The sequence below is a fragment of the Opisthocomus hoazin genome, chromosome 1 (genome assembly GCF_030867145.1).
Source record: "Opisthocomus hoazin isolate bOpiHoa1 chromosome 1, bOpiHoa1.hap1, whole genome shotgun sequence".
Taxonomy (NCBI): domain Eukaryota; kingdom Metazoa; phylum Chordata; class Aves; order Opisthocomiformes; family Opisthocomidae; genus Opisthocomus; species Opisthocomus hoazin.
Window position 1 is genome coordinate 7,653,200 of NC_134414.1, and position 24,807 is coordinate 7,678,006.

The 24,807-nt window shown below is 41.4% G+C and overlaps 1 protein-coding gene across 16 annotated transcripts in view; it reads right to left on the bottom strand.

Moving 5' to 3' along the window:
- The window catches only part of TENM4 (teneurin transmembrane protein 4), a 648,250-nt gene that overhangs the window by 425,077 nt on the left and 198,366 nt on the right, over positions 1 to 24,807 (bottom strand). For 13 of the 16 annotated variants that reach the window (XM_075416263.1, XM_075416407.1, XM_075416399.1 and 10 more), the window contains exon 3: positions 1,258 to 1,338. The exons of 1 other annotated variant lie outside the window; for it this stretch is intronic. The gene's annotated coding sequence lies outside the window, so the exon portion shown is untranslated. The remainder of the gene's footprint in view (positions 1 to 1,257; positions 1,339 to 24,807) is intronic. 2 more of the 16 variants (XM_075416284.1, XM_075416274.1) reach the window with 2 other exon arrangements.

Below are 24,807 nucleotides of genomic sequence, written 5' to 3' on the forward strand. Positions count from 1 at the left end.
GCACCTCTCTTCAGAGGGATCTGGACAGGCTGGAGAAATGAGCCCACAGAAACCTCCCAAAGTTCAAAAATGTCAAATGCTTCCCCTGGGAAGCAATAACCCCAGGCACCACCAGACACTGGGGACAGCTGGATGGAAAGCAGCTTGGCAGAAAAGGACCTGATAGAGGTCCTGGTTGAAGCAAAGAAGGTCAACAGCCTACTGGGCTCCTCAACTGGACACAGCCGCGAGCAGCCCTCTTCAGGAAAGCCTGCTTTGAGCAGGTGGTTGGACTTCATGATCTCCAGTGGTGCGCTTAACAGTCTCAGCTTTGCTTTCTTTCCATTTGAGGAGTCCCAGCCATGATCTCTAAGCAACCTCCCTTCTCTATCACTGTAGTCAATGTCACCATCCTGTCACATGCCCGTAACCTTGATATCAGCTTCAACTCCTACTCCTCTCCCAGATACCACTTCCCAGTTACACTGAAGTCTTGCAGATCTGTTCTGTACCACACACTTAAGATCATGCCTTTCCTCTCTATCTACCCATCTAGGTGAATCTCTTATCTCAGACTTTATCACTGAACATCTTAATTACTGCAGAATCCCTTTCTCCTGTCTTTCACAGACATAAATTTGTCCTGATGATTTTACCTGGATGCAAAGACCATTCTTCCAGATACAGCATTGATTTTTTTCCCCATTTATAAAAAAACTAGGCTGCCTGCATCCAATCAACCAACACAACCATTTTCTACAGTCCATGTGCTGGATTTTCAAAGGAGTGCTTCTGTATTTTCTTCCATACTGCTCCCCATAAATACCTATAAAACAACCTTGTTATTCTCTTCCTTTCTCTGCAGTAATATCTAGAAAACACTGACAAGGGCTAGGCTGCAGATGCTCTGTTAGCATTGCCTGTTGGTATTGACAAGAGCTTTCCTGTTACATGCATGGGTCTCCATCTGTCTATGACACTATCCATGGCTTCTTGATTTGTATTTAGACATAAGTCATTTCATGCAGAGAATGTCTATGTTTCTAGAGTGCCTGGCACAGTAAAAATGAGTCCTTGACTGGGACTGTAATGCAAATTATCATTGCCAGATAACAAAAATAAACACAGTTGAATAATAGACATGTTCTAAAGAAATCAGTCAAATTCCTCATGACTCCAGGTAGAGAAAACTGCATAAGAAACATTACAACTATCATAATCTTATTTTAATCAAGAAATTGTAATTAAAACATCCCAGGTACTGGAATTAGTACTCACTTTTTTTTTTATTTACCTTCTCAGATATATCTAGGAATAATACATCAAATACTTCTTGTAGGATACTGTTTCTCAGTCTACCTGCAAAAAGACACAGACACAAAAAAATCAGTGTCTTGTTTAGTGATTTTTAACTTATTTGCTATGCTAAATGAATTGAAAACAACTGCTAACAGTTAGATATGGCACATAAAACAGTCATCTATACATGCGTGGTTTCTACTGTAATGTCACATCAGCACTATACTAGGGTGTGCTTAGTCATCACATGGAAATAAATGTGTGTGTTTGTTAAATACAGACTGAGGCTTTCTGTACAGTACTTAGAATTAAATGCCTGTCCTTGGCTAACTGTGCAATCATCTGTCCCTTTGCCAAAAGACTAATTTATGAATTTCTTTATTGCAGTTTTAAGGTTTACCGAGTAACCTGGTAGTTGTTCCTTTCCTGTTGTATGATTTTACCATCCTCAAAGGGGAAAGAATTTCTTTATTTTTGTGGTTATCCCAAATGTTTCCTTCTCTAAATGTTTTACCTTTGTAAGAATGAAATGGCTAAGATCTTACACAGATGCTTCTTGTTATTTCGACTCACATCGGTAAATTGTCTCTTATATGAGTTGCTTGTGGTATTGAAGAGCCCCAGTTTAAAAGTAATGATGCATGTGTGACAAACCTGTCACACCACTAGCAGGAGGATCAGAGAAGGTGTAGCGCAGCACTGGGGCTCCTCTTCTCTTAGACCTCTCATTAGCTGGTTAGCCTCAAGCTCCCTCTCTTAGCTGCTTTCCTTGTCTCAGGGAGACAAAGTCCCATGGGGACTGGGGAGGTGGAGAAGAAACTGTAGCAATTGGGTGTGCATGATTTCACTGAAAGCCACATTTGCCAGGGCCAGCAACTTTCCTAGGCTCCCCATTTTGCTTGATGTGCATCTATTTTAAATGCACTCTGATGCACAAGGTCTTGCAGAATTGGAAAAAAAATGAAGACGTCTGAATGATATAGTAGCCAGCTATTATAGAGGTGGGGTTCCATGTCTTTCCTTGGCAATCGGTTCCTAAGTATATGGCCCAAAACTGCATTAACCTTTTAATCTTGCCAATTGTAAATTAATTTTGAATCCAAGCTGTCCACCGAAAAGGTGCAAAGGTCACCTTTAAATTGCTGCTCTGCTACATTGCCCTTTACTCCACGGTCCATATCCTTTGGCTTCCTCCCATTAATTCTGCTTCTTGAACAGCCCTCCTTTCTCCGATTGTATCCTCGTACAGATTATTTGTCCCCCACATGCATTTTTTGAAGCTGCATCTTGTTTTGCCATTTCCTGCAGAAGGTTTCTAATCTCTCTATCTTCACTGATTTACGCAGTGTCTCCCAATTTGGTTCATCTGTGATTTTAATTAACATGTACTCTTTTCCTGTCTTTTGACTAATGAATGAAGATGTTTAAAGAAGACTGGACTCAAGACTGCTCCCTGATGTTCCCCCACTAGAAAACTCATACGATTCAACGCATTTTCATTTATTATCTCACTTTTCTAATGACCCCATGGATGGTTTTTAATCAACATCACCGGGTCCTTAGGTAAGCCAGTCTGATTTAATTTTGTGAATCTCCTCACTCACTAACGTTCACTTCAATGAGAGGGAAAAATCAAAAGCAGAAGAGGCCATCGTTCACCAGAATGCTCTTCTGGGAGATCTGAAAATGAGGAGGGGAGAGTAAATTGTTCATTTTTCCCTCTCAGGTCCCCCACTGCCTTAATATCTATACTTCTAACTTTTGTATATGTGTTTTTGAACCACTTGTCAAGATAAGGAAGTGTTATTATTCCCACTTTTGTGAATAAGCTCCAGCACAGAGAGAGTATGGAGGTGGTCAGCTCTGCTCCTTAGCAGTCCTGGTTACAAATTGAAAGGTTACGGTTGCTTTTGCATTTACAATTCGCTTCTGGAAGTTACTGTGCCATGTTTGCCTGTGTGTCTCTGGGATGACCCATCAAATGAATCATCAAAGTGATTTCAGCTCTTCTTTAAAAAAAAAAAAATTATGTTTATATGTCAGTAGGTACATATCTATATCACAACCTGAATGCCATTTTGATAGACGGAGCCCAACCAGATGTAAAGCAATGCCACAAAAAGTGAGCATCAGATACCCAGAGCACGTAACTGCTTAATCCAGACCACAGGATATAGAATAAGACAAATAGTGATATCTGTTGGATCTGATCCTGAAAGTTGTTTGGGGACCTCCTTCTCACTCCGCTGGGTGTTGAGATATTTCCAGAACAAAGTGCTTGCTTTCATGTTATACTGAAAGTTTCTACTGGATTTGAACCCAAATCTGCAAAGTTTAAAATGTTTTCCCCACCTAAAGACTTCTATCAAGAGGATAATAATGTCAAGTGACGGACATTTCAGCTCCAGTCACTGCTCTGTGACTTTTGTTCCCCAAAAGGTAGGGTCTCACCCTGTCCACATGCACAACTTCCTCCGCTCTCACCTCCTGATAAACAGTTTTAATGTGATAGTTACCTTCCTTCTGAGTGCACCTTTCTGCTACAGAGAAAAGGATTAGGAAAGGAATTTGTAATATAGACCTACTTATGTGGGTTATTTATTTTCTGAAATATTAATTGATGTTTCTGAATCAGCTCTGAAATATTTTCAGAAACTTCAAGTTTATGTTTTTTTTAATAAAAGCCAGAAGGATTTTAAGATTTACAGTTACTCCCTTTCCCCTCCCACCCTCCTCAACAATTAAAACTCATGAAGAAGAAGAAAAAAACAACAAATTAAAAAGAAAGAAAGAAAAAGAAGGAAAAAGGAAAAGGACCAAATATTTCCAGGAGCATTAGCAGTCATAAAGAAACTAATCATGAGCTAAGGCAGTGCAGAGGGAGGTAAAAACATACAGAAGACAATTTAGAAAGTATTTGCAGGACCGTAATTTATAAATACTCATTATGTTTTTTAAACACATGTCAAAATTAATATGTGTTCTTGCTTCTGCCTTTCTCATTAATATATTTAGTGCAAAAAGACATGTACGACAAAATGTTTGTCATCAATATTCTCCTCATATTAGGAAATAATTACACAGTTTTTTCACTCTAAACTTTTAAACATGGCCTAGCTGGATATGAATTGCCTTTGACTTGCTAAAAATAGGCATAAAAAACTTAATCTAAGTCCATTGCCAGTGCAATTTATACTATATACAACTTCAGTAAGGTGCAATTAGCAGTGCATTGCAATAATTTATTATTGGTTTAAAAAGCCTGAACAATCAGGACCTTACAGCAAAATGGTAAAATGGGAAGCTATGCACCAGACATATTTTTCTGGTTCATATTAATTCAGTTATTTTACCTTTGGTGCACATTCATCTATCTGTACAATGCGAATGCTCCATTGAGAAGGATGCTGAATATTGAACCTTTGGCTCAGTATGAAATATGAACTCTGAGGCATAGCTGCAATAATACTTCCATTTGCATTATTATGATTAACATTCCCCTGAATAGGAAGCATCCAGCAATATTAATTGCAGAAATAGTGAGATTCCTATTGTCATAAATCACTGTGCAGTGTAAAGCGAGCTTTCCGAAAACCTTATAGAAAAATTCTTTTTTTGTGTGTGTTTTTTGGAGTTAATTTCAACCTCATTTTCACCAAGCTTTCCCATTTGTGTCTGTTGACAAGACAGTAATTATGCTTTTCTCTTGATTAACACATTCTTTTCTGTAAGGTCCCAAACAGCTTTCACATGAAAGGCTGAATTCAACAGAGCGTGGTTTTTCTCATTAAAGACTTAGCACTCACCCATCGTTAATTTATCACACAGATACTTCCTGTCTCATAGGAAGAAGGGTGGCCTTGAAGCTAATGCTCTTGATTTGATCAGAAGTTTTTTCCACAGCAGTTGAAATGAATGCCTTTTCAAATGAGATGATTATTGAATTCATTTAACAAGAGAAAAAGCGGGGAAAAAAGGTACACAGTTTCTCTACTAAAGCACGGATCCAACTGACTTAGTAATATAAGTCTTATTTTTTCCTTTAGTACATCAGGATCTACTTCACAACAGATATATCAGGGAAATTTCTCCATATTAAAACTATATAATCTCTAAATCTGTACAAACTTTTCGAATCTTTATACATATATTTGTACCTTCGTATCAAGTCAGCATTTCCCCCTTCACTACCACTTCTTTCCTCAACACTGTTAGCAAAACTGGCAATATTCACTGATGAATCAAAGCAAGCAACCTTGACATTTGGTGCATCAGCTTTCATGTGTAACATGCATACGATGCAATGATTTATTTTGATGTATTACATTGTACCCTAAAGAGCATCCAAAAATAAAAATACTTGCATTGTCAGTGTTGTGAAAACAAGACATCTGCATCAGGGACCACACACAAGGAGAGAACAATTTGTTGCCACCTGTGCTCTTCAATCCAGACTTTTGATGGTTGGATTGTTTTGGTGTTTCCTTGCTTGGGGGCTTTTTGGATATGGTATTTCCGAATGTATCATATATTCAAAAAGCAACTGAGGGATCTAAGCCGTGTTCAGCACTGGTGTAGTAGGGCTTCTCCTGGGTAGCCTGCTGCTTTGGTCCATCCTTGGTTAACTCACAGTAGGTGTGATGTCCCTGATGCCCCTGAATTACTGTGGTACCAATTGAAATCCTAATGACAGTGTCCATATTGCAAGAAAACAGCTCCCCTGGGATGGCAGCAATTAGTGCCATCCTCAGCAGCACAAGAAATGGCCGTAGGAAGCCTGACTGCTGCTGGGAGGCTGAGGGAAAGAGGTAGTGGATGTGCCGTCACCAAGGCTGTACAAACTAACTATGCTTTTCTGGCCAGGACTACTTTGGTCCCCACCTCAGGGCCTGTTGTGTTGGCACTAGACGATCCTGCAAAGCAGTTAGACATGTTCTGTAGTCCACTCCATCCCAAATAATGCTTTTAGCAAAGGTTTACTGTTAAGCACATACTTAAGTCTCACTGAAGTCAGCAGAGCTTCAATATGTGCCTGAAATCAAGTGTTCCCTCAGAGTGTCATGGTTGAACAGAGACAGATTGATGAGTCAAAGGCACTTACAGCCTGGATTAATTAAATACATAAATACTTAAACTGGTCACTGCTTCTTTTGATTGTCTCATGGTTCTCATGGTTCTCTCCATCTCGTTTTCCATTATGACCCTCTGATGTAAGTGAAGACTGGGTGTTTGCTGTCTAACAGAGCAGCTAAGAAGAGTGAAGCTGGAAGCGGAGGCAGTGAGTGCAGAAATGAGCTGAAAATCAGTTTTCCAAATGAAGCCCTGTTCACAGGACAACCTCTCATTATTTTGTTCCCCCATGGAGAATGGAAAGCCATGGCTGATACATTCAGAGATCACAGGCATGTTCCAAAAGGCACCAAATGAAAGCAGAAGAGAGTCTTGTTGAGAGCAAAGGACATATTTCTGTAAGGCAGCGTATTTCTTTGCAAGGACAGAAGCCCACCTGACACCATAATCGTCTCGTTCTCTACCGCTACCTGAAAGGAAGTTGTAGCAAGGTGGATGTTGGTCTCTTTTCCCAAGTAGCAAGTGACAGGACAAGAGGAAATGGCCTCAAGTTGTGCCAGGGGAGGTTTAGATTGGATATCAAGGAAAATTTCTTCACTGAGAGGGTTGTCAAGCATTGCAACAGGCTGCCTGGGGAGGTGGTTGAGTCATCATCACATGTAGATGTGGCATTTAGGGATGCGGTTTAGTGGTGGACCTGGCAGTGTTAGATTTATGGTTGCACTCAATGATCTTTTCCGACTTAAATGATTCTATGATTCTATAAACATGCTCCAGACCAGCATATCCTCTCTTTCACACCATACCGATGCCCTGTGTAGAAATATTTATTGGCTTTGGCCTAAAGTTTCATTGCCATACACTGACAGCTTGTCATCATAAAAAGCAAATTACGTTTATCGTCATGATCATTATCCACACAATCACCCCTTGGTGGGAAATACATGGGGAAGGCAGAGCTTAGAAATCTAGCAGAAGGTCCTTCATGACTAACCCATAGCAGGTGACAAGATTTACCCAGAGGTACCTTCATCCTCGGACACTGATTCGGTTGGGAAAGGGTTAAGACTTGTTGTCCACCTCTCTTTTGGATAAAATGGAGACAAGGGAGTACCATTAGAGGGAGAATGGAGAGTGCAGGCTGAACCATTCTGGGGGAGGAACTGCAGAAGCAGTTAAGCCTGGAGAGCTGCTCTTTCCAGAGGCATCTCTTCTTTTTAGCCAATTTTGAACCTCATCAGCCAGGATGGCTCTGAGTGAAGTGACTGTTTTGCACATCCCAGTCTGTTCCAGTTGTGTCATAGGGGCCATTTCACAGTGTTTTATCTCTGCTGATCTATTTTTTTAAGAGGGGTGAAGCCGGTTTTTAAGCAGTTGGAGGACTGTATTTATAGAGCAGGTTGGAAAAGGCTACACAGTGGAGGTTTCTCAGAATTAAGATAATTTTCTCAGTGTGTAATAATTTCAGATGAAAAATTGGATTTCTGGGAAATGGTGGCAGAAGTAAAGGATGTGGAATGTATCCTGTTGAGCTTCGGCAGAATTACATTTTCTTGTTCATCAAAGGATTACTGTCCTGTGCCCTTTGTGTGTCAAGCTCTTCTTCTTCACCTGTTGCAAGATCACCAGATACTCTTTGTGTAAACAGTTGGCTTTCGTGTTCTGCTTTTAATCATTCTATATCTAAGCCTCATTTGCTTGCATATGCTTTGGTCATCGCAGATTTATCTCAGCTAACTTTAGACATTTACACATTAGATGTTGAAAAGCTATCAACCTAGACTCACTGACGTCTAATTTTTAGTTGGATAAGTTAAGACAAGGAGTCTCACCCCAAGCTATGTTTTCTCGGTGTAAATGAGTACCCACCTCTTCAGCCAACAATTATAATGTTGTCTTGACAAAGGCTAAGCAGCATTTCAGTAACAACACTGTTCAAAACATTACAAATGACCACCGTAGTAAACCCAGTAAAAACTTATATATCAAGCCAGGAGAACTTGAGGTCAGAATGCTCAGTTTTTGCCAGCTGGAACAAAGAATAGGCATTTTTATCCGTCTGAAGTGTAGCAATATTTATTGAGTTGCTTCTGCTGTGGGAATTTGATGCATCTACTTTAGATATCAGGTGGACTAAGTAATCGTACCAAAAGGGAACAGCCTCTCTCTCATAGTGAAGTTGGTCCTATACTTGCAGAGTTTAATTTTAATACACCCATCAGATCAAGGCTTGCGAAGCAGTTTAGAAAGCCAGCCTTCCTGCATATCTAAAACTTTTCTTTAGAGCTTACTGCAAAATTTGCTTTGAAATGCTCCTAATCCACACTGCTGATTCAAAATGTTAAAATATGTGTTTTGTTCAATGGCATCTCCAAAATAAATATTTTCCTGGTCTACTGTGAAAAAAAGAGTCTTCTTTGGCTTATGAATCATTTTTTCAGCTACTCCTTTTTCTGTGGGAATAACTATTTTTTCTGTTAGATTCATTTCATAACTAAAAACATTTCTTCTGGACTATATGAACTGTATATTAAAAATGTCCTTGTAGAAGAAAGAATTTCTGTATTACCTAGAAAAGTATCACAGTATGTTTCCCAGTTCACAATAGACGTTTCTATAATTGTTGCTCAATTGTTGTCCTGTAAGGGCTTCAGGTCTTTCAGCACAGACTTGACCGACAATAAAACATAATCTCACCATCAATACTCTTTTTGTTAAAGCTGTTAAATGGAAGCAATAATCTTTCCCTTTATCCAATGCTGATCTATAATCCAAACCTCTTCAAACACTTTGCAATGAAGGGTAATTTCTACTCCTACTTTTTTGCCAGTGGGTAGGTAAGATGACATTGAGAAGTTTACAGGAGCACAGCTATTGAGCTCAAGGATGGAAAACTTGACCCTAATAAAGGCTGGCAATTGTGGACTAAGCCATGTGGAGCCCACATTTCTCGTAGACTATAAACACTCTTGCGTATTACCTTATACATGCTATCTGGTCATTTTTTAGGTTATTTGTACATCTGAACTTTGACATACAAGCTTGAAAATGCTTGATTTGAGGAAAATTGCAACTTCCTTGCAATGTTTTTATCCCACTTACCACAGATAACGTTCTCCACAAATACTCCACTGAAACATTGGTGTTGGTTAGTTTCTTAAGAATGGAATAAGCATAAAAAATGTCAGAAACTGATGGTTAACAAGGTGTACAAGGCAAAAGCTCCCAGTATAACCACGGTAACAAATTAATGGTACATAAAATGGTTATTAAATAATCTTCTGACATATTTTTAAAAGTTGTTTTCTCAGAAATTAGAACATTATGTAGCTGCTGGAGTGGACCAACAAGTAGATTGAGTTAGGTAGTTCTGCTTGGGGGCACATTGTGCATGAGATGTGTTGCTGAACCTATTCCTTAATTTGTAATTGGTTTACTGGTGTGAATCAACTGTGTTGTGTTAGTGAGATCAGTACCATGTGAACAGAGAGCAAGGACACTGTTCCTGAAGCTCAGTGCTTCTGGGTGGGAAGGATGTGCTCCGCACCGTTGTCTCCTCGCTCTCTGGGGGTGTAACACTGCTGGGGAGTGTTTCGAGAAAGGGGTGCACTCAAGGTGGACCACGTAGGGACTTCTTCACAGACTATCCTCTGTGCCTGTGCCACAGCCTTGCTCCTCCAGCTCAATGTGATCATATCCTAACACATGACAGATCCAAAGAAGAATAGACAGTGGTTCTCCTGGGACTAATCAAGGCTGACCCCAAGGGACACCACTACCCATCTGAGGCATCTACTGGACTGGCAGATCTGACACAGTACTTGAGAAAGACTTACACCTTTCTAAATCAGCAAAGGGAGGCCGACCTAGATACCCTAGGATATCACAAATGGCACAAGGTGCCATAAATAAAACTTTCAATCCATCAGAGAATACATTCATAACTGTATTCTTTCTCTGAAGCCCACCACATGCTATGTCTACCCCACTGCTGCGTGCTGAGTAGCCTGTCCTGCTGGCCATCATCCTGAGGCAAGTGTAGGCGTGCTGTGATGCCCTCTCTGGAAACAATTGAATAATTTACCTCCTGCATTTAGGTGGCGTATTGACATATGAATGGCTTTAACGAGGGTCCCCACTGCAAAGGAGCAATCAAGGGTAGAGCTATGAAAAGGTTTTCGTCAGTGGTGACAGGAGAGGTCTGCGGCCTCCGAACGCCCTTCTCTCCCTCTGTTACCTATCCTGGAAGCCCAGGGAGAATAATTTAGGTACTTGTGGAAAGTCCCAAGAGCGAGGCGGTATTAAAAAAGGTCACAGCATACTCTTTACTTCTGTGGCTGGTGTACACACACAAATGTATCTACATATGTATACATACATATATATATACACATGTAGTGAAATTTGCCGTTATCAGAAGAACTACAAATAACAAATCAGGGCTGAACAGCTGGAGCTCGATTGGCATATTGTACTGTACTGTAATGACTCAGTACAGGAGTATTTAATATCCTCACAGAGGCAAAATGTCTCTCCTTCTCAACTGGAAATATTGGGGTGGCTGAGCTACGTTCGCTGTTCTCAGAGTACATGTGATGATACTAAGGGCTATACTTTTATGAGGAAGATGCTGCAGATCAGAATTGCAGTGTTTTTTTGAATTTCCCTTAGAATAAGAAAAAATGTGCATTCGGGCATTAGCTACATAGAAGAACTCAAACCTCTCAATATTCACACCCAAAGGGAAAAATTGTGTTCGGTTCCTACCTCTGCCAGAAACAACTTCTGTGTCATGGGAGAAGCCCTATCACTAATGCTTGCTTCAGAGCCTCTTTCTACTTGGTTCCTTAATAAAATAGGAACATGCTTTCTGTCAGGTGCTGGGACTGCGAGAAGGTGTAACGGTTTCAAACTAAAAGAGGGTAGATTCAGACTAGACAGACGGAAGAGACTTTGTACAGCGAGGGTGGTGAGGCCCTGGCACAGGTTGCCCAGAGAGGTGGTTGATGCCCCATCCCTGGAAACTTTCCAGGTCAAATTGGACAGGGCTCTGAGCAACCTGATCCAGCTGAAGACTTCCCTGCTCATGGCAGGGGGGTTGGACCGGAGGACCTTTACAGGTCCCTTCCAACCAAAACTATTCTATGATTCTATGGTTCTAACCAGTTTAAAAAGATGCCGTAACACCCTCTCTGCCAGACTTGTAAGTATCTTTACAGCTGTGATTGTGCAAGAAAGAGTTCACTGGAGTATTTTTTTAAAGTATAACCAACCTTGTTATTTTCCACCCTCTGCCAAATTATTAACAATTTGTATAAAAATAAAGCTTCAGGTTTTACAGAAAATTTTGAATTCTCTCATGGCGATAGCACCTCTCTGCAGACTACCACCCAGGACAATGTGTTGTACAAATAGCGTGAAGGTTTGACTTTGAGCTGCTCTTCCTAATTTAATTATTTAATACATCTCAAGGAGGGCTTGAAGCTAATGCTATAATCTTGAGAAAATTGATGGGATCTTTCTCTGCATGATAGAAGTTGAAAAAAAGCAGAGGAACCTCATGCACCCCCCTTGCCCACGCTGCAGCTCTGCTCACAGCAGCTCTGTACCCTTCTGACAATGCTGTGTACTGTAGATGGGCGTTTTAGCCCTTATCAATAGATCTCCATCATCCTCTGAATGAGAATGACGTTCCTTCAGAGCTGTTTTTGTAAAGCAAACCTATATCCATAGGAGCAATTAGTCCCCTGCTGTGAGTTTAGACATGCCAGCTATACTGCAGCTGCTTTCTGTTGCCAGCACTAAATTTTCCTCAGTAGTGGATCAACGTGTTTAAACACTTTGATCTTCTTTATCTCAGCGACGAGATTTGAAAGCCTCCTGGATGAACAAGCTTTCTTTCGGGTGCAACTCCATCTCATCCACCATTTCAGTGCTGACCTAAAACTTTTGGGCTTTATTTACTGGAGAGGCATCGTCTTTTGAAATGGCTTCTCACATCCTCTCAGAAAGAATTTTTCTTTTTTTTCCCTTAACACTGAGCTTAAGTAACGGTACTTCAAACAGCAGATAAGAGGCACAAAGGGGACCCGGTCTTATACACAGCGATTCAGAATCATTTTAATCTCCGTCACGCACTTTCCTATTTTCTTTTTAATCTTCCACAACACAGTGTGCATCAAGCACAGCTGAGAACTTGCTATTTAAGCAGCCTTATTACAGTTACGCTATGAAAGCTTAACTAACGTTTAGAATACATGAGCACAAATAAACTGAAGCAAGGGAACATGCACCTCAGATGTGGGTACAGTTAGATAGATGATGGGAGATAGGAATTAATGTCACCATCCTCTTTCTGACGGATTGAAGCTGGCTTTGTTTTCTTACCTCTCCAGGAGCCAGGAGTGAACTATTATGATGGGAAACTGCTGAGCGGGAAAGAGCGTGGGGTGACTGCCAGGCTTATTCTTCCAACCACTGCAGAATTCGTGATTTTCTAACCCAAACCAACTCTCTGCCTCTTTGCATGCTATGGGGTTGGTACAGTTGTGAATGGAGAATCCAGCTCATATCTCAGTACTGAAATTATCAGTCTGAGCTTTGGACTGTAGGTTGGTTTAACCATGAACTGACCCAATTTACTCGTGTAAAATGTTACCTCCTGTGATAAAGGCAAAGGAGTTACACTGCTCGTAAAACAGATGGAAGGAGATGAAGGAGCCCGGAGAGTTTAATTGATATTACAACTTTCTGGGTGTTAGGACCAAATTAACAGAGGGCTGCGCTCTTATCAAAATACTTGCTGGAGAAATGCAGACAAGGCAATTTCCCTCACCCCAGTCTTTTGGTGCTGGTAGTGACAGAGCTCTAGAATAAACAGCATAGAGACTTTATCTTCATGAAGGTTTGCTCCCTAGGCATGATTTTAATACCACATACAATCAGAAGAGTGGATGGAGAGATAAATAACTGAGTCAAAAATTAGGTGAAGATTATTTCTGCTGCGGTTTGAGTGGTCCCACCCTGCACTGTCTGGTTTTATTACGCAGGTGAATGGAATGTGCCCTGCTCCATTTCCACGGGAGCCCGGTGTAAATCAGTCAGCAAGTAGCTTGAACCACGTATATTAGTAATGCAAGAGAGAGGAATTCCAAAATAAAGCATGTTTAGACAAAGAGGCGATTATGGCATGGAGAGTGGAGAGAAAAGGAGTGCAAAAATTTCAGCTGGAACTAAGGAAGAAATACAGTAGCTCAAGGAGGTGCTGAGTCTCATATTGTATTTATACAGACTCATAAATGGGGTGACTTTAATCTCCTGAATATGATATAGCAATATATATTGGAAGTGAGTATCACAGACTGGTTCCCAAAGAGGATTTTGGACACTACCCTTCTAATATCCGTGCGGTCTAGAGAGCCAAATTCTGGTCTCATTTACAAAGGGTCTGCCCAGGTGTGCTTTTATGGACGTCGATGAGGTTACGCAGAGCAATGCAGAAAGGAGTTAAATGATACCTAAGTGTCTTGTGTTTGCACTGCAGAAAAAGGAGGGGTTGGTATTACTGCGTGTTGCAAGTTTGACCATAAAAATGCATTCCCAGTGGGTCAGCACCTGTTTAGATAAATGGTTTAGTTGAAATACACAACGCAGTAGAGCTCGCACATTTATCCATATGGAACTAACACAAACTGCCAGCTGTGGCCAGTCGTCCAATATGTTCTCCCTCCGTCTATGACATATGAAACCATATGGAATCATCTATCCATTAGGAAGAGATCATTTTTAGACAGGAGGGTTTTCTGACACAATTATTAGCTGTGGCGTTCTTGACCAGGAACAGGCTGAAATAGGCAGGAAACAAAAAGGGGCTTACGTTGTCTTAAAGGGTCATGCAAAGAATTTTCTGTTTTTAAATCATCTTTCAAGCTCGTCTTTTTTTTTTTTTTTTTGAAGAGTGCCTTTAATCTCTCACCTTAGTGTCATTCTGCTGCATGGGTTGCTTTTCTCTCCACCCACTTCTGTGATGGGTGATCATGGCATGTGAGGGCTACTGGTTTCCCCTGAATTTGGGTTTGATTAGGGCCAGCAGACAGGTACATGACTTACTAGCAACAATCTGTTTTAGGAGCAACTGCTGCAAAATCTATTGGCAAAGAAGTGGTCCCAGAACTGGGAGCTGACTGTACTTCCTTCCTAAGTGACCTACTGTTTGCGCATGCTGTGGATTTCGCTCTGAACCAAACCTAAACACTGCATATCAGCATAAAATCAAAGGAAAACAGTGACAAAACAGAGTCACTGACTGAATTCAATAATATTTTTATTGAGACAGAAAATCCTATTAGGGCAGTTCGCCTGCTCTCAATATGGAATAACTCAATTACTCTTGATTTGCACCAATGCAAATGAGATGAGAATCTGCCCCCGGAACACTTGCTAGCTGTGCTCATTGACATGATCAGAAGTACAGTGTTCCCTATAATCAGCCCTAGTTTACCTCTAATGGATATAAGCAGAGACAAGAGCCTCAGGCATTTCAGGCTCTGTAGTGAATAGCTGATTCCTGTCCGCCTGTAGAGTGTGCAGATTATGCAAGGAGAATATGAGAAGCTTATTTTGGAAATATGTGGCCCCCAAATGAGTCTGAAATCAGGAAATATTTCTTAACAGTAGCGCTTAGAGACACTGGACCTCTCCCCCTACTTGCATTGTACCTCACTCAATCCAGTAGAAAAACCTCTGAGGTGAACCAGCATGCGATGAATATCAGCTCTGATCTGTGATACAGCACAGACATTCAACGAAGAGAAAGATGGCAGAATTACTGCTAATATTAAAAATAAATTTTGTCTAGCACCCTGGACTTGATTTAGGTTCTTACGCACTGTAGTGATTCCAGATAGACGCTAGTCAGTAATCATCAGTTCAAAATTCAGTTGTGCAAAGTCCAGACTCTACAGATGACATTAAACACGTGAAATTTTGTGATCAGTTACTGTCTTCTCTTTAACACAGCAATGACCCATCTCCAGTCCTGTTCGTTCCCTTTCCTTTTGCTAGGACCTGGTCACCACTGAAAGAATCTGGATCCAGGCAAAAGGTTTTGTGCTGTGCTGCTGACACTCTCATCTCGTGTGTTCTGGAAAAGAGAGATTGATAACTGCTTGTGGTCCCACCACAGCCCACGGTTAGGACAGTAGATGGGGAGCCAGGAGAAAGACATTTTCTTTTTAAAGTAATCTTGCACAACAGTAGGTGGGTCTCTGTAAACATCCAGCTCTTTGGGTGTGTTTTCTATAGCCAAAGAATGATTTTCACACAGCATTTCCTATCTTGCCAGCTGTGCCGGTCTCTGTAGAGTCACAGACCTGAAAACTTTCAGTCTCCACAGTGATGGTTGTCAAAACATTAGTGAGATAACACCAGCCAAGGACCTTTGCAAGCAGACTAGGAGTTACTCACACCATAACAGGGCAATTTAATGTGTAGTAAGTGAAGGTTTCAGACAAATTTCCTGGCTAGATGGCCGCATGCAGAAGGTGACCACGACAGACGCAGTAAGCAAGAGTTCATATAATACACTGCAGAGTATTTTAGGCACCTAATTACATGCAACACAAAACACCTGAAGTGGGGAACCTAAATCCTCTGCCTAGTTAATGCAGACATTTCCAGATAAACTAACATTTAAAACTAACATTTAGCTAACATTTAAAATCAGATGGCATGAATGCACCAGTAATTGTCCACTTTGCTGACAAAATCAAGAAGGGGGTACTAAAAGTCAGTCTTGCCCAGAGACAGAGCACTAACTGAGAAGCAGGATATGTGGATTTGTTTCCTATCTAGATCGAATGATCTCCATATGTTAATATTTCCAGGGACATTAACCCACAGTTTTCCAGTCCTGTTTTGCTGGGACTCCAGTTCAGCTGACAATGGGTGCTGCTGTTCATCTGCCAGTCCCAAGCAGTTGTTCCAGCACTTCTCTCTTTTTCCCATGACCAAGGACACTTTTGTGATGAATCGAATGCTGAGGTGTTTCTAAACAAGTTACACTTTCCTGAGCTACAATACTGAGCAGCACTGGCATATTGGTATCTCAGGAGGTTTCTGGTAGTCCAGCAGTTCAGCCTGAAGTTTACAATCCCAGTTTCCTTTTACAGTCATTTGTTTGTTTCTATGACATTGTGACAATAATTCTCCCATTGGTGATTTATTTTTCTTTGTGCCCTGTGACTGCTTATACTTCAGCAGCAAGTCTTTATCATGCATATTTGACATATTTCGAAACACCATTGCACAAGAAGTTTAGCTCAGTGTCATGCCATCCCATGCTTTGACAGTTAAACCCATTGCTTTCCCAGCTTTAAATCCATAGCAGTAATTTCCTTACTTGTATTTGTCACCCACTGCCAGCTACCAAGCCAACATATCGCTTTAGCTCTGACTTGTGTATCTCTGCTTTAGACTACCATCTGGATCAGATAGCTTCCTAAATCTACTCAGTTTATTGATTAGGACTATAGAGATCATAATCAATCAGGAAGTGATAAAACAAGCTAATCCATACGCTTCACTACTTCTATATGTACAGACAGGTTGTTTAAAACATATGAATCCATAAAAATATCTCACATAGCCACCAAAATTTTATAGATCAGTGTTTGCTGCTTGCATAACTGATTTTGAACAAAACATCCCAGAAATTCAGCCAAACTTAGAGGCCATAGTTCCAACCTGGCAATTTTGCCTGCAATTGATAGGATTACTTTCTTTGTTCAGTCTTTCCCTATGCTTCTACACTTAATGCAAACAACTGCTATGCTATCAGTGCTAACCTAAAAGAGGGTATCCTGAGAACACAGTTGATAATAACAGAACATATCTCAAGCATAAAGCTTTGTGGATATATGAAGCACTAACCAAGGCCACATGATGCACAGATCAGGCCACCAATCCTGAGTAAGTAATCTGTTTTACGAAGAACCTGCCAGCCCAGTTGCAGGAGCAGCAAGCTCCAGAGCTGCCCATCAGCCAGTCTCAGAGCCACTGCACTAAAATTCTTGAGAAAAAGTCAACAGAATTGACAGCTTTATTATTTGTCACACCGAGCCTTGAAGAAAATTCTGCAGGAGCATTTATTCTCACACCTTCTCGAGCACCTCTTGTCAGCAGTTGAAGCCAACCTGTCTGTTGGCAGAATGTGGCAGAAACTATATCAAACTCTAACAGGAGGTGAATTCCTTCTTATTTCTGGTTTTGTCAGTGATTGTGAAGAAGAAGCCCAAGACACCCTTCAAGGCGGATCAGGCTATAAGTGCTCTTTTGGGCTGCAAAACTAAGGTGCCAGCCAGCTACTTTTTGAGACACCCCTGGCACATTAACTCCCCAGAGCTGAAGATAACAAACCAGACCTTTAGCAAGGTGGGACCTAACTAGAATTACCCCAGCATTTCGTTAACTTCAGTAGAGGTACATTGACACTGATGTGGAATTAGAGAAAAGACTAATTTGTCTCCTCCTATAGCAGGCAAATGGGACCCCAAATCCAGGGACAAGACGTGCACCTCACCTAGAACCACCATTCAACAGAATTATGGCTCATTTATGGCTCTGATTCCTTTCCCACTTGTTGCCTACTGAGATGTGATGCCTTCTGGGGCGAGATCTGTCTTACGTGTATTTACCTGTGGACTGATGTTGCTTCAAACTGTAGCAGCATTGTATTGCTGCAGCTGCATTCAAACATAAATACTCAAAATGACAGAAAAATGTTTACACCTGCATCGTATCTTTCTTATGTGGGAAGGGGAATTATCTGCAAAAGTAGAAGGCAGGTCTGCTGTGATACAGTAGAGTGGCTTGTAACAGTACAGTTATTTTAGAGGGACATTTGTATTCTCAGCTGGCATAGTTATGCTGCTAAAAACTTCCGATGCTGACCCAGACTGTGCTGGAGCAGCATCTCTCACAATGCTGCTGCAATCCTGACTGGTACCCATGGATGTTACTGTATTGCAAATAATGAATAATAAAAATAATAATAATAATAATTGGACATGAACCTCATGTACTGTGTTGTCATGGGTAGTCAATACAAATTACTTGCAGAAATTTTTCCTGCTCCGCTGTATTCTTCTCTAGGTGACAAGCTCTTTGTTAACTTTTCCTTCACTGTTATCAATGAAAATGTGCATATGTGGCAGCCAGTAACTCAAGCTTCCCATGGGGACAGTTAATTCTCTGCTCCTTGGTCCTACGCTTAGTTCCCTCAGTCACTTTTCCCCTACGGATCCAGTAACAGAGAGGGCGAAGACAAGCCGGAAAGAGAATGAGAGCAATAATTAACCACAAGGAAAGGAGAAACAGTCCTCGTTAGAAAGAGCAAGAAACAATGGCATGTCAAACAGCAAAACATCGGCGCTTAATGGTTTAAACAAGTAACATAAAAGCCTTGTTCTTTCTTGTTCAGTGACACAGGAGTCTCCCTATCCGCAGAAATATCTCTCTCTTAAAGGAAAACATTAAACAATCCAATCTTTAATAAGCCACTGGAAACCCAGAGGCACAATACAGACCCCCTTTGTTTATCACAGACCTTCTGCGCTCGGAGGTCTTCAGATGAATGAGGTGCCAGACAGCAGTCTGGGAAGGCTGGGGGAGTTAATTCAGCACCCTCCATCAGCTTCACAAAACCATCACTACTTGCACTCAGATTCCGCCCTGTCTTTCCCACAGTGGCTAACAATAATGAAGATATTTTTCCAAAACTATTAAAAAACCTGAAATAATTCTGCTGCTATGTGAAAGTCAGGGTTTATGCCATATATTTGCTACAGGATTGACAGTCAGAGAAAAAAAACTTAGCTTTGATGACTTGAACAGTAAAACTCCAAAACAGTCACTCACTTGCCTAGGTAGGGACATCTAGTCCTGTCTGAGCTCTCCTGGGGTATCCCACAGCTTCTTGCCCATCTCACGCGCATCTTTTGGAATACCTTGTGGGATCTCACGTAGCAGTGAATGCCTATGTCTAGGTACCTGAGTTGCTCTTCAGTCTGTGCTGGGCTACAGCTTCACCCTAAGCCTAGTTTGTGATGAGATAGGAGAGTTTGTAGTAAATTTCCTTTTCTTGCTTGGATCACAATGGCAGTCAGTCCTTGGAGAACAAAACACTGCAGAGGCAGGATGAAAACGTGTGACCAGCACAGAGCTCATTTACCTTCTCTTGCTTGCAGGATGAGGGGCAGATCAGGTGTTTCAACCCACAGCAAACATTAGAAGGAGAAAAACTTAAGTCTGGATGTCAAGTCTTCAAGGTTTTTCTTGTTTGTGGGCTGAAGATTCAAAACTGGAACCTCTAGAACAAGGTTTTGCCTAATGCCTCACATAAAGCACACTGGTTGACATTGACATTGAGGTGCTGGAGCAATGAAGCGGGTGAAGGGTCTAGAGAACAAGTCTTACGAGGAGCAGCTGAGGGAACTGGGGTTGTTTAGCCTGGAGAAAAGGAGGCTCAGAGGAGACCTCATCGCTCTCTACAGCTACCTGAAAGGAGGTTGTAGTGAGGTGGGTGTAGGTCACTTTTTCCAAGTAGCAAGTGATAGGATGAGAGGAAATGGCCTCAAATTGTGCTGGGGGAGGTTTAGGTTAGATATTTCTTCACTGAAAGGGTTGTCAAGCATTGGAGCAGGCTGCACAGGGAGGTGGATAAGGACCATCCCTGGAGCTATTTGAAAGACATGGATTAGTGGTGGACTTGGCAGTGTTAGGGTAGTGGTTGGACTCAATAATCTTAACGGTCTTTTCCAACCTGAATGATTCTATGATTCTATTGTTGAGTTCTGCTCTACTACCAGTTTTACACCTGCATGACAGTGTCAGCTTCCACTTTTTGCAACACCAGGGCACCAACACATTAGTTTCATTCCAAGCATTAGATCTAGCTGCAGAGAGGCAGTTTCAAGACTCAGGGCTCTTGAAGGTGCATCCAAATCCTCGATTAAGACAAGGAAACCCCAAAGTACCTGTTTAATGTTTCTCTTTCAACAGTAAACTAACACGGATGGGGAAACCGAGACTTCTGTGCTTTGCATGAGGGCTGGGCTGGGAAGTTCTGCTGAGGGTTTTCTTCACACAGAGCTCCAAGCACAGCCATCTGGGAGTCACTTGACTCCCAAACTTTGTCAGAATCCTGGCAACTTCCCAAGCACTCATACGCTTGGTCTAAGAAAAGAGATCCAGTTATATCTTTAAAACTGAAGCAACCCACAGCTCTGTCTCATTAGTTCTGCAGGACAGATAAGTTCAAAAGCACTTTGGCAGGGAATGTGTATCTGACACCTTTCCCTTCCATGGTGCCTCTCCAAGTAGACTTCTAAGCTAAATCACAGGCTTTGGTAGGACACTTGGTAAAACAAAAGGGGATATGGGAAGCTGTCTGGCAAAAATCTGGCCCCATCCCTGGGAATATTCCAGGTCAGGGTGGACGGGGCTCTGAGCAACCTGATCTAGTTGAAGATATCCCTGTTTATTGGGGGGGGGGGGTTGGACTAGATGACCTCTAAAGGTCCCTTCCAACACAAACTATTCTATGATTCTATGATTCCCTATATGAGGAATAATTTAAAAAAGTGATGAAGTACATGCAAATAGGTAAGTGAATCTCTGCACAGATTGCAACTCCCCTCTGAAAGTTGTTATGGAGAATTAAATTCATGTGGGCTGGGTGAAAATTCCCCATTTTCATGAGGACAGGAGTGTATAACAGTCTCCTTTGCTCTTCCTCACTCCTTACGATTGCAGAATAGATTCCCAAAACTTTTAAAGATGCCAGCATGGTACTTACACCTTGCTACAAAGAGCAGCGAGCAGCAGGTTTTTGATCACACAAACCTCCTTCAGGGTGGAATAATCACATGAAGGGGGAGAGAGAAAACATGTTGAGTGTAGATGTGATAGAAAAAGATACTATGATTTTTCTTGAATTTATGGTGCTAATCTATGAGAATTTACAAAACTGCCAAGCCTCCTAAGAAAATCCCTGGTGTAGGATGAGCTTACACATGATCAGTTTGCCCTTCCTTGTATTTTCCCCTGCTGACAGACCCCTTAGATGGATTTGCCAAGAAGATAGACCTGGACTTTTTTCGGAAGGAGAGATCATGGACACGGAAGGGTTACGACCGCAGATGCTCCACATTTGCAGTGCTTCTCTAAGCCTCCTATGCACACAAATAAGAGACACTGCTGCGCCTCTCTTCATGTTAAGACAGATAAAATTAGGTCACTTAAGACAGAGAAAAGAAAGAAAGAAACAAAAACAGAGCTCAGAAATCACCACTAAGGGAACATCCTGTACATGTTAGAGTAGCGCAAAGGGAGAAGTGAAATTCTTGCAGTCAGACTCTGGTCCTGTCCCGATTCCTGGTGTTGTCATGAGAATGGGTTTTTTTCCTGCATTTCCCCATCTACAAAATGGGCACAGCACTTACATAATCAGTTTGTGAAGTGCAGAGGAAGATTAGCTGGCTAATATATGTCAGATGAATGGATTATTTTAATAAATAGCTCATTAACCTCATTATATTTTTTGCTTCAGTTCCTCCAAGGAAGGTCAGTCAAATTTTATTTTTCTGCCACCCCCACCCTGCAAAGTGCAGACCCCTTAACCATCCCCTCCCAGCTAGACTGTCTTTACCTAAAATGACTTGTGCACAACATTTGCTTTCATACGATGCTTTTCTCCTGGTAACTCCTGTATGTGAGTCACAGTGAGCAGCACATTAAACAATAACAGATTGATTTGTATTTTAATAATCTAACCTTGTTTTAGCTGGACAGGCAATGGTGTTTTACATCCCGCCATGCCATAGACATGACAGTTTATGGATTCTTTTTGTGCTGCTGTGAATATTGAGTGATTCCAGTGAAGGCTTCAGACTTCTACCACAGAAACAGAGATCAAAATAATTTTAAATAATTCGGGGTGTTTAAATAACTTGGAAGCGTGTGCAGCCTTGCTCTTCAGACTTTAACCTCCACAAGCTTGAAAGATTTTGTGCCCTTTGCAACTAAGGGCTGGGGCAAGTTTATTTTCCAGCATACCCAAAGCCTATTTTATTTGTTCTAATCAGATTGACCTGGATTCACTTGGCTTCCTGCAAGCAAAATTCGCTGTACTGCTCAAGAAAAAAAAAAAAGCCCTCACAATATCTGCCAGATGTAGTGACCCTCGGCTAAAAAAAACCATTTTCATCAGCATATTATTTTATTTCTTCAGCTGATTTGCTTTTGTCTCCTAAAAGCCTGTGGGACACAAAGGCAGCACTAACTTTTCTCCCCATCACAATGCTCAGCAATAACATTAGCTGACCCACTTCAGCGCTGCAATGAGTTATGCTGTTAAATGACTGAAGGCAAATTGACTCTCCTGTCTTTTCACAATGCAAGTCTCAATGCTTATGAAAAAACTTACTTTTTTTTTTTTTTTATCATTACAAGGGTTTACCAAGTAGAAAAGAGTGCTTTCTAGGGAGAAGGAAGCTGCCTTATGACCAGAGTAAAGATGGTAAATAGTAATTTAGACTGTTTATTTTGCACATTACACAAGAGAATGGCTATAAGAGGTCTGGATTAACGGTGGGGGTTACTTGACACTGTTATCCTGTCTCTGGCCAACTCTCAGTGCAGAAACACAGGTGTGATGGACCTGGGCTGTGTTGCAGAAGTACAAAATGACAGCCTCAGAAAGCAGCCAGCAAAATGGAAAAGGATTCAGTCTAACCCTGAGCCAGGTCTTTTCATGAGATTTTCTGAAAGGTGGCCAAACTGCTTGCACAAGAGCAGATTATAGCACAATTTTAGTTCCTATTTTCTGATGCCATCTCCATGCCAGGACAGGCTGTAGCCCGTGGCAGACTTTGCTCATACCAGAATATAGTTCTCTGCCCTCCTCGCATCCTTAGGTGTTAAAGTTACTTCACCAGATGATCAGATCCACTCCTATTCTTGAAGCGGCTGAAAGCCCTCTTCACCTTTCTCTCATTCCTGGGTTGAAGCCTCACTCATCTTCCTTCATCAGGCTGTGGCAAATGACCTTCTTCCTCCTTCTCTCGTGTATGAGGGGTACAGAAACAGAAATATCTGTTTCTTTTTCAACCCTTGTGAGCATGAGCCGATCTCAGTAGCTACTCATGGCTGTGTGCAGCCTTGACTCCTCCTCCACTTTTCTCTAACACTGCCCAGGTAGGTAGTGGAATTTCCTCCTTCTCCTGTCCTGTTAGGAGGGAAGCATCAACCTAAGCTAGTCTTGTCATCAAATCGGATAGACCCATCTCATCCTCCTTGAAGTCTAGACATGAGATGAAGAGAAAAATTGGGGTGAAAAGCAACTGGCTTGGGCTCATATTAAAAAGGCTTCCTCATTCAGTCATAAAATATTCTGATTATTCACTACAGGGTTGATTCAGAGCTGGATGTGTCTTGCAGGGCTAAGTAAGTTATGGCCTCCTTCCACCACTGACTTGTAACCAGAAGGTGCATTGCATGCTGGCATTTACTTAAGCAAAATGCAAGGGAGGGAAGGGAAGGCCAACAGTTTGGTTAAATTCATTATTAATCCATTGTTAATGTTCTTAATTGATAATGATGACTTTTTTTTCTGCAATCAGAAGGCAATTTATGCCAACAGAGCATTATAATGAGAACATGAGAGCAACATTTCCCAGATCAAAGTAAATGGGCACATATTTTGAATACCAAGTTGCAGGGAGAGGAAGATACCTTCATGGATTGGGAATGCTAACTAGCAGGACAAGGTTTCCAATGATCACACTATAAGCTACGTGCTGGGCATGCATTACCGTAGTCTTGATCACTAGGGACTCACTAATTGGACATTTAAGAGCAGGCACATAAATAAAATACCTCCGGATTGTAGACAGATTACATGCACGCATTCAATTCTGTTACGGCTACACTTTCTTCATGATTATATGGCTCATTGATAGGATTTTAAAATTCAATCCCCTAGGCCAGTGAGTCCAGAAACTACTTCCTAAATAACATATTGCCAATACTGATCTGAATTAAGACCAGCCTGTAAATGCTGTACGATGCAATTGATTTGACTTTGCACTGTTTGTTTTTTTCTTTTCTTTTCTCTCCATTCTTCCCAGCTGATTTAAAACTATAACTGTTTCAGCAAAAAAAAAAAAAAAAGACAAGGAGATAATGCTTATTTCAGTACTCAATCGAAGAACACAAGTAATACCTCTGAGGGATTAAAAGAACACTGTTCTGGGGAGGAACAACCCCATGCACCAGTACAGGCTTGGGGTGGACCTGCTGGAGAGCAGCTCTGCGGAGAGGAACCTGGGTGTCCTGGTGGACGACAGGTTAACCATGAGCCAGCAGTGTGCCCTGGCTGCCAAGAAGGCCAATGGCATTCTG